The sequence below is a fragment of the Emydura macquarii genome, unplaced genomic scaffold (assembly GCF_026122565.2).
Source record: "Emydura macquarii macquarii isolate MOO-44397 ecotype Brisbane River unplaced genomic scaffold, CSIRO-AGI_Emac_v2 contig_3128, whole genome shotgun sequence".
In the NCBI taxonomy this organism is placed as follows: Eukaryota; Metazoa; Chordata; order Testudines; family Chelidae; genus Emydura; species Emydura macquarii.
Genome location: NW_027133265.1, coordinates 5908192 through 5926507, shown reverse-complemented (window position 1 = coordinate 5926507; position 18316 = coordinate 5908192). Strand labels below are relative to the sequence as shown.

General features: G+C 41.4%; 1 protein-coding gene across 11 annotated transcripts in view; it reads right to left on the bottom strand.

The window, feature by feature from the left end:
• APBB2 (amyloid beta precursor protein binding family B member 2) overlaps nt 1-18316 on the bottom strand; it is a 317656-nt gene that overhangs the window by 282304 nt on the left and 17036 nt on the right. Inside the window, exon 1 of one of the 11 annotated variants that reach the window (XM_067531224.1) lies at nt 13609-13621. The exons of the other annotated variants lie outside the window; for them this stretch is intronic. The gene's annotated coding sequence lies outside the window, so the exon portion shown is untranslated. Of the gene's footprint in view, nt 1-13608; nt 13622-18316 lie in introns of those variants that run through there. 11 annotated transcript variants of the gene reach the window in all.

Sequence of the window (18316 nt, the reverse complement as noted above, 5' to 3'; positions counted from 1 at the left end):
TATGTGGATATACATGTAATGTTCTGGAGACGTTAAGGGCTACAATAAGCAGAGACAACTGCATTCTACCTTTGGTGTGATATGATTTATTCTTTAAACGGCATATTTCTCTTGGTCTATTTTTGCTTTTCATTTATATTTGGTACACAGAAAACGCTTTCCACAGATGTGTTCCATTCAGAAGTACTCAATATCCTTTGCTTCTGTACTAAGTCAAACCCACTACATCAGAAATTGTTAAGTAATCACATGACATGAAGTAGTCTGTGAAATTTGTAAGTAACCAAGAAGGCTCATTTTCACCCGCTCTTAAAATTTCAATATTCATAATTATTGAAAGCTATCAGACAAAAGTAACAAATGGTCCAGCAAGGCCTGCCCATAGGAATACAGCAAACATTTCTATCTGGACATTATAATTGTATCCTGTACATAATACAACTACTAGCTGTGCCCATGTGTTCCTCCTTTCCAAAATTTGTGCACAGTCCTTTGCAACTAATTTGTGCTTTTCATTTTATTGAAAATGTTGGCATCCCGTTTCATAATCCTTTATCTACTTACATGCTAGTCCACTCCTCCACCTGAGCCCACTGCAATCTTCTTTTTTAAACTGCAGTTAAAAGCATCAATACCTTCCTTTAGGAATCCTGAAATATTTGTATTGTATCTCTAAACTTGGTCATTTTTGTGACATACTACTGTATGCAAGGTCAAGTTAATTTTGTTTTAGTCATTCAGCACCCAATAGATCTGGAATGATTTGTTGTGCTTCCCTATATCCTTTCCACTCTCAGCAAGGACTGTCCTTTTTTGTGATGGCTGCACATCATATTCTTAGGCTATGCCTACATTACGAGGTCAGGGTGCAATTCCCGCTTGCGTACATATACTCGCGGTAGCTCGATGAGAGCTAGCATGAGTATCAATGTTAATGTAGCCATGGTTCATGTGTCACCTATAAACCTGTCTGAAAAAAATCAGTGGGTACATACTCATCACGACTCAGTTGTGCCCATGATACCACAGCTCCACTACCGTTTATTCTTGTGCTAGCTCTCATTGAGCTACTTTAAGTATGTGTACACGAGCAAGAGAATCACAGCCCTAGCTTGCAGCACAGACATAATTGAAGTGTAGTATTTACCAGTGCCAGAACTTTCTTCATTACATTTGAAAAAGTAAAAATCTCAACTTAAAATTAGGCTTTGCCTACATTTTCATGTGAACTGTTTAGAGACTTCTCCAGGAAGAGGATCTAATGTATTTTTAGCTGTCTTTTTATTCAGTTCAGCAGAAGGGTTCAGGCTGGCAGCACCCACCCACAAAATTTGCACAAGGACCAGGTTACTTCATGACCCACTGCAGGCATTACAATAGTCACCCTTTTTTCCTTGGTAGCAGGCAAGGAATTTTTTCCCCTCCTCTGCAGCGTCTGACTGGCCAAAGTGGGATCTGTTCTTTCCCCTTCCTTGCAGCAGGTCTGGGACCACTGGGGTCGAGGAAGAGGAGTTCTAATGTTGCAACCTGGTATATAAAACTCATGGCTGATGTCCAGGGCAGGCACTCGGTATAGAAGGTTATGGTTATCGGATAAAATAGATTGGAAAGAAAGCATGCCTTAATGCAGCCGAGAAAGTGAACTTGGGTTTCCTACATCTGGAACAGCATGGGGCTGACTCTCCTCCATTTATAGCCCCTTTTTATCTCACACAAGGGAAGGGTAGCAGGGATGGATAGGCCGAGGTAGGGGATTATATGGAAATGGTGATGACCTGCACTGTACAATTATTGCTAGGTACACCCAGATATTTTAAGAGAATAAAGTTGTGGCCTAATTAATCCCTATCCACTGCCTCCTGTCTTGTCCAGTGTGGCCAGACAATCTCCTGACTCACCTCCTCTCTCATCCACTCCTGGTTTTGTAGTTGGTGTGTTCTAGCTGCTGTGCATTAGGAGTCTTATTTTTAAACCCTGGCACATACACAGCACTTAAGTAATCCACAGATTTGAGACTGCCTCACTGCTTACTGAAACAAACCTTAAGAGCTTTCAGAGAGTGAGGAGATGTGTCAGGTCAAAAATTAGAGTTACAGACCATAATTTCAACTTTACAAGATCAGCACCCCTGACCCTGCACAGCTGGTGTAATGTGAGCTGGAGTACAGTCAGCTACACCCAGTGTTATTTTTCCTAGCTCTATATTTACACTTCAAGGTGTTATTCAGAGAACAGAAGAAGCAGGCGAAATCCCCACATGAATCTTGTAGGGAGGATTCAACACAGTCTGGTTTATTTGGGTTTTGGGAGGCTTGTTTGTTTAAATTTTCATACATTTCTTCACTGTTGAGCGTAAGGGGATATGGCTAAGCCTAGGAATCCATGAAGGAGAAGTTCAGCTTTCAGTTTATTTAGAAAAGTCAGTCTTCTTGTAAATAAACCAATTAGGAGATTTAGAAAGACTGTGTGGCTGGACTTCCCTCCCCCATTCTCTGCTGCAGAAGTGGACAGTTAAAGATCCACAACCCCACCCAATATATAATCAGTCGCTTATTGGGGAGGACTAGTGAGATGAATCTCTGGTGTATATACCCCAAACGTAAGTCTTAGACCAGAAGCGTGTATGCTGGTGTGACAGCAGTGGACTGTGCTGTTGTGGCAGGGTGAGTGACAACACACTGTTCTGTGAGTCCAAGCCAAACATTCCAAGGCCAGTCCTGGTAGTTAAAACATCCAGCCTTCCACATGTTGGGACTAGAATCTCTACTGCTCATTCAGAAAGTGGCCAGGTCATAGGCCAGCAGCATTAGTAGGCACACTTGAGGAAAGTACCATGTAGTCTCCTCACATGCCTCAAGCCACTCTCACAGGCCACTCCAACAACATGCAATTTTTTTTATGGGGGTATGAGAGGACAAGGGAAGAAATATTTTAAGTAGGGAATGTCAGTCACTTGTTTTGCTGACTGAGGTGGAAAAAGTTTGAGGGATCCTCTTGTTCTACCAAAAGAAAAAAAAAATCCACACCACCTCTGCATTTCCTGATTTTGGCTAAGTTCAAACATGGAAGAACCATCAGAAAAAGCTATTTTCATTGTTTTTCCGTACAATTAAAAATAAAAACACACACGAGACAAGAGCTGGTTGATTTCCAAATAAAAAAATAGGTACAAATAAGCCTTTGAGCTTTAAGGATGCTTACCTAAAGCCTTTTGGAGATTCAGCCCTTACTAATCATGCCCAGTTGTACTGCTCAATCATCCCAGAACATTCACCATGATCATCCCTCAATCTAGGGTTGCTGCTACTCCTGAAATTTGTGGGATCATCCTGATTTTCCCACACCAACTCCACTGGAGGAATATTCACGAGTCCCCAGATGGCTTTCCATGTCATGTTACACCACAATGACATTTCAACCGAAGAATCATCGCACTGCACTAGAACATGCCAATCTATCATCATGATGTTGAAGGTCAAATTTTCCCCAGGGCTAACTAAAAAAATGTCCCCACCTAAAAGAGAGTAATTTTAAGTAATAAATATAATAATTTGTGACTTCTTAATCTCATTAGTAAATATTTATAATGAACTTCACAAGAAACATACTGGCCCATAAATCCCATCATCTATATTATGGTTAATATATTTGTTCTGTTGTTTTGTGTTTGTAGGCCCCTGAGCAATAAGTTTAGTACATTTTAAATTCATATAAAGACTTACAGAACTTCAAAAGAGGATGCACAGTATCCATGTACACAAAGTTCCTGAGATCAGAAATTCCAGGAGCGGACAAAGAAATGAACGTTCAATATTTTTTCATCTGTGCCCTATTACATGAATATTTAAGACAAGCTCCTTTTTTTTTTTAAATAACTCTGTAACAAAGTATAATTTGTAAGAGGATGTTGCACATATTTTCAAAAACAGCACATGCATATAATTTAAAAGCATTTATTTTGATTAACATTTTATTTTAATCACCAAATTCAATGTTATTTTATTGTCTCCTCAGATGGCTATCAAGTCAGCATAAATAAGTTATATACAGGGCTTCTATTTTTCAGGGTTTGTTAATTTCCATTTTTGGGGTGTATTTTTAGCAATTTTTTAGTTTTATGTAGACAAAAAAAAAATTGGTGTTTCGGTGATCTCTTTATATATACACACACTAATGAACAGCATATATTATAAAAGCACAACAGGGAACAGTTTGTGCACACCCCCAGAGTGTACATAGACCATTTAACACACAACACATTAGTGATCTTAGAAATCATACCCCTATCATCTGCATTACTGATCCATGTAGACAAGCCCTTAGATACAAGTAAGGTTTCTGGTGTTTTTCCAGTCTTTATTTGACGAACATGGACTTTCATTTTTATTTATCTACTTATTTATTGTACCACAGGTGTTTTATTGGAGTTTATCAATGAAAACCAAGTCAGAAGCCTTAATTATACACAATAAATCTACCCTAATCCCCTTCATTTATACCCAAAAAGACTGATGAATGAGAATGAGCAAAAAAATTTGCTTTTAAGATTTCTTATTTTCAAATGCATTTAGGATTCCCATGTTCCAGCTTCAACCATTTATTGTTATAATTGATCATTCTGGTCCTTTAAAATAAGAATGGATTCAGATTTCTTCAGTTTAAACAGTTTATTTTCTATACCGTGTGACATTTTCATAAGCATATTTAAGTTGTCTGAAATCCACTCCTCTATTGATGGTTCCCACGCTATTCCTGTACTTCAGTAGGACAATTTCTGCCATTACTGGTCTCTAAAAGTAAATTCAGATAGGTTTCCCAAAGTCAAGATTCCTACTCTTCCAAAAGAGAACTAAAATAAACTCTTCTTGATAGTCTTTTTTTTTTTTTTTTTTTTTAAAACATCCTTGAATCTTTTGATATACCATTGTTAATAGTTCTCTATATATACACACAATGCCTCTGTGAGACTCTAAAATAATTTGTTGTGGGAGAGTAAAAAGCATTTTCATAAAGGCCAGAAAAAAGTTAGGTTGAATATTTCATTTTTTCCTATCCATTTTGTACTGTAATCAAAAAAAAAAGCTAAGGGGCCCAAATTCTGCTGTCAGTTACAGTAGTTTTAAGTAGTCTGGATTTAAACAGAAGATTTTGGCTACGTATATCAAGAATGATCTCTCTCATATAAATTCATGCTCACTGTCTTTTACTATATTGTTCAACTAAATTAGATATACCTGTGCATTTTCAATCTCTCTTTATCAACATTTTTTAAATCCTCCCTGAGATGAGGCCTCAAGGTCTACAGCTAACTGGATCCACCCAGTTCCTTTCTTAATGCTGGGAAATAGTATATTAGTCACCTTCTGTTCGGATACTTCCTATATCCTTTGTGACTATCCAAAGTCTTCACCGAAGGCTGTACAATTTCCCTTGTTACATCCTTTTAAAATAATGGGATACAGGTCATCTGGCACGGTTAACTTTTAATAGTTCAATTTGCTTAACTTGTTCGGTTACATTTTTCACGGTATACAGTAAGGTGAATTAAGTACATCACACTCAGAAGTCATCTTCCGCCTCTTGTGGGAATATGCTACACAAATAATTAATTTACTCCTTGAGAAACATCAACCTCATTTCTCACTAAGTTTCTTGTCCCTCAAATAGCCCTATCATCATCTTTCCTGTTTGCTTCATAGTTCTTAAAGAAATCATTTTTCTCTTTATTGCAAGATTTTTTTATGTTTGCCTACTAAATTATTTCTCTTACAAACACTAACACAGGAAACCTGGAAATAATGGACTATGGTTGGGAAGGTTTCCCCTTACATCTCCCCTTTCAATAACAAATCGCCTCTTACAAACAGGGCTGATATGAGGGAAGTGGTTCATATGTGATCATACATGCCTGATACTTTCAGACTTCTCACCTCCATTGCCAGACACCCTGCATCTAGACAGGAGAAGTATCTCCTCCCATGCATTCAGAAGGCCCACTAAGCAAGTTCTGTGCCTGTGACAACTGCAACTCTTTCAATCCTTTTCAACCCTGTAAGCACCACTGGCAGGACTAGTACCTTACACTGACCTCTACAAAGCAGCAACTGTCTCCTTGTTATGAAATTTGTACAGTGCCTAGCACAATGGGGCCCTAGTTCCTGAGTGGGACTTCCAGGTGCTACCATAATATTAATTTAATTATTAACTGCCCATGTGCAGTCAAAGGACCATTGGAAACAGCAGTCAGTCAGTCAGTCAATCAGGAGAAAATTTATGCTCTCTTCAGTTACTCCTCCCACCTGCTCAAGGCCTACCAGCCAGGTCAAAGGTCTGCCTACTCTGTTGCCCTCCACACCATCTTGCACCTGTTTCCCCTTGTGCTGCACCTTGTGTGGTCACTTACACCAGTTCAAGAACAGCATAAAATTCTACCATTTTGATTTGGGAGTGATTTAGGGGCACTCCTCCTGCTTTGGTGTAAATACAGATGCAGGACAAACAGAGAATCAGGTCCCTGATGTCTTTTCTTCTTCCACTGGTCACCAGTGGAATCAGATGTTTCACTCCAATCAAACCCCCGACCACAGCAAGTGATCAGCAGCCAACACCACACAACTTTCTGACATATCAATAACCCAGTTATTTGAGTACACAGCACTCTGGGACCCCTGCACAACCACACAAAATCAGGAGCTCTGGTTGGCAGGAGGGTTTTGATAAAGACCGTTCTCACTCAGAGCTTGTCTACATTTATAGCACACTGCAGCTACACTGCTGTAGTGCTTAGTGAAGATGCCACCTACATTGACAGGAGAACTTCTCCTGTTGACATAGCTATCCCCTCTCAGAGAGGTGGAGTGACTATGTCGATGGGAGAAGCTCTCCTGTTGATATAATCCTGTCTACACCACGGGTTAGGCCAGTATCTCTACATCGCTCAGCAATGTGGATATTCCACTCTCCGAGTAACACAGTTATACTGACATTAAGTTTGTAGTGTAGGCCAAGCCTCAATGTCGCCCTGAGACTACAGGAGCATATAGACAGGACCAGCCAGCCCACTTGCCTTCTTTCCCAAGACCCAGATGGCTCTGCCTACAACAAAGCTACACTCTTAGCTCCTATTCCTGCCATCACTTAAACAGATGCTTAACCTGACAGCTGTGGGTTGTCCTAAATGGAACTTTCCTATTGAGGGTCCCCACTTTGCTTTTCTAACTCACTCAATGGAAGAACTCACATGGATGAAGGTCGGCAAATATGCCTGTGTGTTTTCGAAAAGTAGCTGCCTCAGGCTACAATCTGCTTCCCTTCTGTCACAAACAGAGGACTCTCCAATTACACCAAACTCCAGTTCTTCACCATGCTGACAGGACAACTACCCTGCTACTTAACTCCAGTCAAGGCAAGCTATAGTGGATGGAGGCATTTGTGAATGGCACCTGAGCCATACTGTGAACTTATTTTCTACAGCAATATCTTACGGGATAACACAGAACGCAGGAATTTTAACAGGATAGAGAAACCTCTGCAGTGAAGGAGAAGGGAGGCCTGCAGCAACAAGGGGGAAGAAAGGAGTGCAGGAAGCATGCATACATAGACTAACACTATGTCATGGCCGTGGGCATGGTTTCCCTTTAAAAGTCCAACTTAGCCACCATGTTGTCCTGCTCTTCACCATGTCATATAGGACTCCATCTCTTAAGTAGTAACAACAGGATTTTCCCCAGGTATTTTAACAACTTGGGAACAAGCTGTCAAAGTTTTCTAGTGTAAGGGGAAAATATAAAAGGCTTAACGAACAATTTAGTTGCGTTTATTTGAACGATCAGATGGGGGCTCTCACTTTGCCTTCAAGGAGAAGAAATGAAACCAATAGCAGTTCTGTTGGTTATAGTATTTTGGAGGAAATTCTGAAGTTGTGAGTTACAGAAGTTCTCATGACCTCACATATCTTACTTATAGCACAGCCTGCCTCTCTCTTACCTGTCCACCTTTTCTTGCCAAGTAATTTCATTATTATTGGTTGCATAACACATTTCTGGCACTAGGTGCTTTACAGACAGGAAGATAGATACCATGACCATCATTTTCAAATATGGATATATCAAGGTAGTCATTTAAATAAGGATTGAGGAGCCTATGACATTCTTTGACAACCCTGGCAATGGTCTCTGGCCTGAGGATTTTACAATCTAAATGGACAAATTTTAGATGAAGGACAGGACACAACAAAAATCTGATGAGGTTCAACAAGGACAAGAGCAGAGTCCTGTACTTAGGACGGAAGAATCCCATGCACAGCTATAGACTGGGGACCGATGAGCTAGGCAGCAGTTCTGCAGAAAAGGACCTTGGGGTAACAGTGGATAAGAAGCTGGATATGAGTCAGCAGTGTGCCCTGGTTGTCAAGAAGGCTTATAGCATATTGGGCTGCATTAGGAGCATTGCCAGCAAATCGCGGGAAGTAATATTCCCCTCTATTCGGCATTGGTGAGGCCGCATTTGGAGTACTGTGTCCAGTTTTGGGCCCCCCACTACAAAAAAAGATGTGGACAAGTTGGAGAGAGTCCAGCGGAGGGCAACCAAAATGATTAGGGGGCTGGAGCACAGGACTTATGAGGAGAGGCTGAGGGAACTAGGCTTGTTTAGTCTGCAAAAGAGAAGACTGAGGGGGGATTTGATAGCAGCCTTTAACTACCTGAAAGGGGGTTCCAGGGAGGATGGAGCTGGGCTGTTCTCGGTGGTGGCAGATGACAGAACAAGGAGCAACGGTCTCAAGTTGCAGTGGGGGAGGTCTAGATTGGACATTAGGAAAAAGTTTTTCACTAGGAGGGTGGTGAAGCACTGGAATGGGTTACCTAAGGAGGTGGTGGAATCTCCATTTTTAGAGGTTTTTAAGCTGCAGCTTGACAAAGCCCTGGCTGGGATCATATAACTGAGGTTAGTCCTGCTTTGAGCAGGGTGTTGAACTAGATGACCTCCTGAGGTCCCTTCCAACTCTATGATTCTATGAAAAAGCTAATGACTACACACTAAAATCTGGCACATATATTGTTAATTCCACTTTATTTTTGTGGTGATGTGTATGGTAAATTGTTCTTCCTTCCAGGAACTGTTAGACTGGCACACCGAACACTAGAAGTTAACTAATCTTTACTGCTCAGTCACTTGATTTCTGTTACATCCCATTCCCCAGCCTTCACCATCTTTCTTAATCCTCCCGCAGACCCACATCCTCACGTGCACAAGGCATCCACCAGGTCTGCCATTTATTTTGGACTTGTACTGGTCTATTCAGGCTTCCTAGTGTCGGATGGATGATGTAGCCTTCATCTACATGTTGCCTGTTCAGATTATAAACTCCTTGGGGTAAAATGTTTTACACCTAGATACTATGGAGTTTGGTGCAGTATAAATGCCACAGATAAAAAAGTAGGAAGGCAAAGTCTAATCTTATAAAGCATCTCAGCTTAAATGGGGATTTAAAAACACAACAAAATGGAAAGTAATCAGGTAAGCATTTAATTTCCAAGTGCACACGTTCCACTTGCCTTTCTCCCTAGCCATACCAATTCTTCTTTCTGCATATTTTCTGGACCCTGCGTAAGTCGCAATTCATGAGCCATTTCCCAACTGCCACTCAATACAGTACTTTGCTAAGAAGCATTATTTCATAAACCTAAAACGAATCATCCTTAACAGAGTCAAACAAACAATGTCTTGTAACAAGCCACTTGCCATATTTACCAAATCACTATTTTAGGTGGTTTACATGAAGTTATGCATTAATACACAGAACGGTTCATTGTCACATTCTGAACTAAGCATTTGGCTATTAAAGACTCACTAGTATCTCCTTCTGCCACCATTTGAGAAATTATACTTGAGAGGTTCCAGATAAAGGATTAGTGAATTTGTACCAATATTAGTGACACCAAAATTATAATAATTTGATGTTTGACTGAATGGAGAGCGTTCTTGTCAATAAATGCTAGAAAAGAATAGCATGCCTCTACAACCAAGCACCATAATCAAAATAAGTGTTATTCTCTTCTACTGATGAAACAAATTAAAATACATTTTGGATTAACAAATTTACAGAACATTTAATTTCTGTCAGTTTCCCTTTGAAAATTAAACATGTTCACTTACACCACAGTAGCTAACAAACATATGGAAAAGTATTCATTGAATATAGTGTTCTGTCCACTACATATTTTTAAAGCAAGCATCAAAGTCACCAGGTGGTTTTTTTTTGTTTTGTTTTGTTTTTGTTTTTTTTGAAAGAGATTTTATATTTTAAAAAACCAATAAAGGATTGTAAATGTTCCTTTTTGTGACTTAAAAATTCTGTTGCACCCATATTTTAAAATCAACTGGAAAACCGTTCAACAACTTATCATAACAAAATTCATCTGCAGTGTCCAAATTCAGTTTTCCCATGGGCAGGTAAGTCTGCTTTGTCGGATGGATGATTACTATACAACAGTATGTTTTTAAGTGAGAAGACGGAAGAAAAAACAAAAACAGTACAAAAAACAGTATTGGTTTTTTCCCAGCCAAAGAAAAACATGAAACCAATGGACAAATCGAAACTGGTAAACAACTGCTGTATTTTGTTGTACTTCAGTTAGATTTTACACGATAATTTTGAAGCAGTGGAGTCTTGTGACATGTGATAGTGGATAGGTAGGACTTACACAAAGGTTTGCTTAGAGACAATTTACCACAGCAGGTGAAGGTCACAGTGCATCGGACTCAAAAGATTGCCCACATTGGGAAGACCCTACCCTGCTTTAAAAAGTGTAGGAGCTAAACTAAACGGTGTGGCCTTTTAGAACCTGGAAGAGCAGCTCCAAGGACATCCCACAGTGCTGCAGGTAGTGGTGTTGGTCATTCATCATTAACATGGTTTCCCACTGAGACCCAGATTCTGCAGTCTGATTTATATCAGTAGGCTGCTGCACCCACATGGAGCCCCAAGGACTTCAATGGGGCACTCGCAGTGGTCCACATCACAGGTTCAATTGCAGATCAGATCCTAAGAGTATTGAACCAGCACCTTGGGATCTTTCAAATGAGATGTAAAATTAAGTGCTGTTCATCAAAAGACCCATTGCCTTTTTTTAAAATGTCTTGGTCAAATTTCATAGTAAGAACATTCCAAAAATTCATATAGTTTTGATTCATTCTCCCCAACCCCCCAAAAACTGTTATGTATTGTTGCTGCCTCAAAATGCTTACTGCCTTCTACCTAAAGGGGATTGTATTTTACTGGTATATGAACCCTGTTTATACCAAATCTAGAGAGAACTTTGAGCCCTTTCAGGATGAAAGAAACTATTTCAAAAATTAAAAGTTATCTAGAATGATAGGTTATAGTGCTTTTTATAATGTCTCATCTTCTCCAGATTATGGGCACTGACAAATTCCACAAGCAAAGACTCGAATGGATTTTTTTAAATTACTTTAACTTTATGATATTGCTATTATCCTTGCCATCTTCTAGTAACAGCAACATCTGCACTGTTGCAGGGCAAGGTCAACCACTTTTCCATTATAGATGCCCCTTTTCAGGGATTTATGAATGAACTAAAAGAAGCTGGTATCCAAAAGTGAATTTGGAAACAAGCTTTTCCCTATTTATATTTTAAAAAGTCAGTTCAACAAGTTATAAGGCCACATAACAAAGTTTACCATTCCAAATCACCTCTACACACACACTTTTGTTTTAAAAAAAGTTTCCATACAATTAGGTATTACCATGACCCAATTCCTCGGTAGTTTGGAGGAGAAACTAGCAAGATATTTTTAGGAAGTGGCTACTAAGCATGCCACAAATCTACTTAAAACAATTTTACTAAAGCAAACAACTATGCATTTTTTAAATTGGTCCATTTCTACACATTAGACATGGAGATCCAATATAGCGAGACGCTTTTTGGTTTAGCGTTCTGCTGTGGTAGGTATAGGTACTGTATTGTACCTTTTATTTGCTTTGTACATTGTATACTGAGTCAAGTATTGTTATTGTACATTACTAACGTGGAACTTTACTTTGTCTCCAAGTCCAAAAGACTTATTCATCGTTGTTCCTCATTTGACAGACAAAGGTGATGCAAGACTGATGAGTCAGTTGGCTTATCATTATCTACAGACCAATTTCCAGAATTTAATCTTCACCTTGACCCTGCCTCTGCTGAAACTCTTATTTTATGTCATCTCAAATTCAGAAATTCTCTTTTTATAGTTATCCTAAATCCCTACTCTCTGCAATTCAGACACTGCAGCAGATTACTCCGAATCCTATTCCATACTCCCCAGGGAAGCAGATTTCCCATAGACTTCAATGACAGCAGGATCAGTCTCTTTAAAGAGATTGGACCACATCCCATTCTCATCTTCACTGGCTTTTCATGCAGTCAGCTGCAAATCCAAGAAAAAGAACCCAGGTCTTCTGGCTCTAAATTCAGTGTCCTATCCCCTGGAAATGCTCCCCATCCTATTTTAATATCTTGGTTTTCTCCCAAATTGGGAATGCCACATTTGCTTGAGCTGCTTTACCGATTGAGAATTGTTCTCAATTCTAAAGTCACATGAAAACTATTCTTCTTCCTGAATAGTCTATACTTTATTAATCTTAATTTCATGTAATTTAAAAAAAAAAAAAAAAAAAAACCCCAAACACCTAATTCCTTCAAGTGATAGACAGAAACTACTTGGATTTTTGTATGGTTTTTTTAAAAACATGTTTTTCCATGCAAGGAAGTTGAAGAGTTGTGATTTTAATCACAATGTCATTATGAAAGACTCACTATCATCTGTTTGAATATTCAATTATGCTACATTCTTGTTTTCAAAAAAGTTTTATTAAATATTAAGAAAATAGTTTTCAGTGTAACATCACCAGCTAATTCTGATGCATTCAAAGTAACTAACGTACAGGACACACCAGGATGATGACAATATCAGATCTAGATTTAAATCGATAACACATTTTGACAGGGAGCTAAAGGACATACAGTCATACAGCAGCTAAAAATGATGTATCCTTATCTGGGTTTTGGAATCCTGTGGTATTTGCAGAACTCAGGGTGAACTATTAAGTTTAACTGTGTATGTGGTTATTATACCTTATGACTACCACAGTAGTGAGTAACTGTTTTGCCTCCATAAATTAAGTGAGACCTTTAACATTTTAATATTCTTTGTGTTATATAAAAATGCAAGACTTGTGATCCTGCTCTCACACTTGTAAACAAGTTCAACCCAAATGTTAGAGAGCGCCACTGTTTTGGGCTTTTCAATGCCTGTCCATTATGCAATTTTTACTTTTTCATAAAAACATCTGTTAGAGACTTAAATGCACTGAAAAATATAGAGTTAAAAGAGCCTGGTGGAGACAATGACAAAAAAATCCTGTGCACTTCCATGGTGCAGGTTCAGCCCTATACGCTGGATAGAACAAAACTAACATTTTTACAGTGGCCAAGATTTTGAAATTATTTAAAACTTGGCTAACAAACTGTCTTCTTTTAATAAAAGGAAGAGCCGAATTCCAAACACTTCAGCAGTTTCCAGGGGGTCACTTTCTTCTGCACTCACCGTTTAAAGGGCTTCTACCCGGTGTGTTCTGCGGCGCGCCTCTGCCTTCGGATACACAACACACCCCGCTCCTTCGCCTGTGGGCCTCCACAGGCAGGATGCGGTTGGCGAGGAGATCATGGGCTAGAAGGCCACGTCCAGTGGAAGCCCCTTTCGCATCCCTTCATCTGAAGTGACCTTCTCCCCCTCATCTCATACCTACGGCCTTTTAGCTCTTCATCGCCCCCCCCCCACTTTGCTTTTTAAGCCCTGCACTTTTCCCTTGCCCTCACCTCACCACAGCCAGCAGCATCCTGCCCTGAAGAAAGCCGAGCTCTACCCGGCTCCACTGCTGCGTGTGCGCGCCCACCCCCACCCCACCGCCCCAGCTGACGGTCAGGAGAGGCGGCAGCGACAGCTCGTCTGTGGGGCTGGTGGGACCCAACGGGACAGAGCCGGCGCTGCCCAACCTCGCCCGCCAACCTTCTCCGAGCCCCGGGCGCCGCAGGGAGAGCGACTGGGCGCGAGGCACGTCCGCCGCACCGAGCACGGGTCGCCGGCGCCGCAGGCAGAGGGGGCTGGTACTGCGACTGCGGCGGCGGGCAGGGAGCCGAGCCCCCGAGGCTCGTCCTGCCCTTCTTCCTCGCCTCGCCCAACACGCGCGCACCTGGCCCGCGCGCTCTGCCGCTCCACACTTACCCCCGCGCCTCCCGCCGCGCGCTTGGCTCCCGTCCCTGCTCCTGTCCTCCCCTCTCCCGCCGCCTCTTCTCGCCCACACCAGCGGCGTCCAACATCAGCTGCGGGATGTAGCCAGCCTTCCGGAAACGCTTCCCCAGCTTGCTGCGTTCAGCCCAGGAAACAATTCCCGGCCTCCGGCTGCGGCTCCTCCTCCCTCTTCCCTCCCCCCCTTTTCCACCGCCCGGCGACTAGGCGCTGCAGCCCCAGCAGCCGAAGGGGGTGGGGGACTGGAGTCCTTTTACCTAGGAAGGAGGGCGCCGCCTTCTGTGCGCTGCTAGTTTGGCAGCTAGATTCTGCACTGCCGGCTCCTGCGAGGACCAGGCTCTGGGGCCTGCGTCCAGGGAGGGATGAAAGGAAAACGGTAGAACCGCGTTTGCTACCAGTGAGATCCTCAGTTGTCGCAGGGAAGATTGAAGTCTGCCGGTGTTTCGAGAGGTTCCCAGCAAACCGGTATCTGAGCACCCCCAGCAACGGATAAAAGGGATTCCAACTCTGGGGGGGGGGGTGTTTCTCCCTCTCCCAAGGGACGGGCTGGTCTCATTGTTTGCATGCCTGAATCCTTTATGTTTCACTACAAAATCCTTCATTCCCCATTCAGTGTACAGTACACTTCTATCCATATACTCTAAGGGGTGACTTTAAAAAAAAAAAAAAAGATACTCCACACCATAAGATTAGCCTCGACAAACACGGTAATACAAATAGGGGTCACCCACCCACCACTTCAAACTGCATTATAAAAATGAAATATGAAGTATAATATAACATTTTTCCTTTAATGCAACATTTAATAAACTTACTGTTCCTTAATGTGATTTTAAAGTAAGTTGAAGGGATATAAGAGTAGTCAGACTGTCATACAATGTATTGCATCTTGTTATAGAGTGGGTGCTTGTCTCACCCTTTACTTGTGGAAGTGAAATGTGTTTGTGTACACAGACACACACAGTTTTGTTTTATAATTCTGATTAAGTTCGCATTTGCCTAGCCCAAGAGGAAAGGTGGTGTTCTAGGTCCTGTTGCTTTTTGGGTATTCAGGACCAACAACTGAGTCTTGGTAATCAAAAAATCGTGTAACACCTTGGTAGTAGAGGGCAAATGCTCACCATAGTGCCAACATCAGGGTAGGGCAAGCAGGGCAGTGGCCCAGGGCACAAAGCCACAAGAGCAAAAAACAGGGCTCACCCCCCCCCCCAAGTTTCAGCCTTCCATTTAGCACAGAGGTTTTCAAACTGTGGGACTAGGACAGTGGTAAGCAAGCGCCTCAGGGGAGCATCTCACAACATCCAGGCTCCACCTGCAGGGGCCAGCTCCAGTGGGGACATCAACACTCCTTCAGGGGAGAGGCAAGAGTGTGTACTTGGCACTGCTCCAAGCTGACGCCCACCCTATCTGGGGAGGGCCCGGCCCTGCAGGTGCCCTGGCTCCCACAGCAGAGAGAGCCAGGGGCCCAAGCAAGCCAGATGGCTCCCTCCACCTTCCGCCAGCTCCTGGCACAATCTGAAAGCCTGTGTGCTAAATGGAGGGCAGAAATCTGGGAAAGCATGTGACCCTGCATGCCCCCTCCCCTACAGGTCACCGCTAGGCATCACAAATATGCTTGCTGGGCCCATGTGCTGAAATGCCTTGTTACAGCTCTGTCCCACAATAGCTATGGTCATGACTTCTACCAGTTTCCAGCAAGATCACTTCCCTACTCAATTAACCCAGCTGCCCTTCATCGAGGAGCTTATTTACACATTAAGGAGAAAGACAGATGAATTAGTGGAACTGGTATATTTCAAATATTTGAGCTCAGAGCACCCTAGGATTTCCCTCAGCCATATATCAGACAGTGAATTGGGGGGGGGGGAAAAGAGGAGAACTGTCTGCAAATGGTGAAGTAACTGTTCATCACTACCCCTCTGGGATCTAACCACAGGGTATAAGAAAACCCCTGTTGGCGAGGTTGAATGAGTTGCACTCTCTCACAAGCAGTACTTAATAGTACACTGTTTTGAAGGTTGCTAGTAGGTGCAGAAGATGAAATGGACATTTGTCTCCTTTCCATTATTATGAGATTATCCATCACTGCAGCTTGCCCCATCTCTGCTCAGAATCAAAGTATTAATCCTCCTTGTATGGAGTCTAAGATGTTTGCAAAGAAGTTAATTTTCCCTCTCCATAACTTTAGTTGTCAGCTTTTGAGGCCAGGGAACCTCTCACCCATGTTTGTAAATAAAGAAAAAAAAATAGAGTTCAGGCCATAGCTTGTAATATTATTGATCTACAGCATTAGTACTAATTGGACTACTGCATGCCTCAAGGGGACTAGCAGACCTGTGTTCAAGTTTTCTGATTACAGTCTTTTTGCACAAATCATCCTTGTAATTTGTGAGAGCAACAGGGAGGTACAGGATGTTTCAAGGCTAATACATCAATAGCAAATGACCATAATTGGTTTTATCTGAGCAGTTCACCACATTTAACCTTGCAGAGGTATAGCTTTCTCCATCAGGATGTTCGGAAAACTCTACATTTGAGTCTCTGGGCATATATTAATCTGGGTGGTTCTTTTCCCTAGTCGAGAAGTGAAAGGCTAATGTCCTTTGTTTGGCAAAGTAATTGTCAGACCAAGATGGGGACACAATTACCATGCCCCTCATGTTGACATCCTAGACCAAATCCGGGTATATCCGAGTGTGAGATACAAGTCATGAGAACCATACAGAGACCTAGATAGTTGAGTAGCACTCAGACACCATCTGGGAGACTGCATTGGTTGCCATGATTGACCTGGTGGTGTCATCTACAGCTGTGGTTCTCACCCCAGGAGGTACACAGAGGTTTTCCAGGGGTACATCAACTCATCTAGATATTTGCCTAGTTTTACAACAGGCTACATAAAAAGCACTAGCCAAGTCAGTACACACTAAAATTTCATACAGGCAATGATTTGTTTATACTGCTCTATATACTGAAATGTAAGTACAATATTTATATTCCAATTGATTTTATAATTATATGGTAAAACAAATAAGCAAGCAGTTTTTCAGTAACTGGGCTATGACACTTGGTTTTTTATGTCGGATTTTGTAAGCAAGTAGTTTTTAGTGAGGTGAAACTTGAGGGTACACAAGACAAATCCGACTCCTGAAAGGGATACAATATCTGGAAATATTGAGAGCCATTGATATACATGGCTGATGAAGGACAGTGAACCTAGCAAATTCTTGTACCTCGCTTGATTAGTCTGGGTTAGCTCAGATAGGAAGCTGGTAGGGTATGGGCAACTAAGTACTGATGGCCTATGAAAGGAGCCAATCCATGGCCACAAGGAAGAATTTGTTATGTTGAGGTGGCAAGACAACCACACAAACCAGAGTTCATTTTAATTATCCAACCCGTAAAACTTGAGCCCTCTTTTAGATAAAAGAAATATTGACTTTAGTATTTTGAAATACCACAATATCTTCAGAAGTCAACTAGTGACAGAACTAGATAGGCTTGGCAGAGAATCCTTTAAAGGTTTGGAAACTTATCAAGACGTGCAATGAAGAACCTTAGTAATATCCAGAAATACTGAATAAGGTTAAGAGGAAGATATTCATGGAATGCTCTTTATGAACCTATAAATCACTAAATATTTATTTGGGTTTTGCCTTCAGAAGCTGAGTCTTTAGGATTATAGAGAAACAAGGTCTTTCAAGTGTGCAAAACTGACTCGTAGGAACAAGCATTTTAGTACCACAAGGATCATTGGCCAAATGGCACACACATACCTTCTATCACACCATCCCAATCAAACGTCACATCCACTTCCCCAGAACAGATAGATCAGTTAAGATGAATACAGATTTGATGGAACACTAAGTAAAAGATAATTATCAATAGCATGATACACTGCACTATCAGAGTAGCCAAAATTACAGAAAAGTCTAAGAAAACTATAACAGAAAGGAAATAGTGGGGATGGTAAATCTCAATCTAAAAGAAATGCACTAGTCTCATT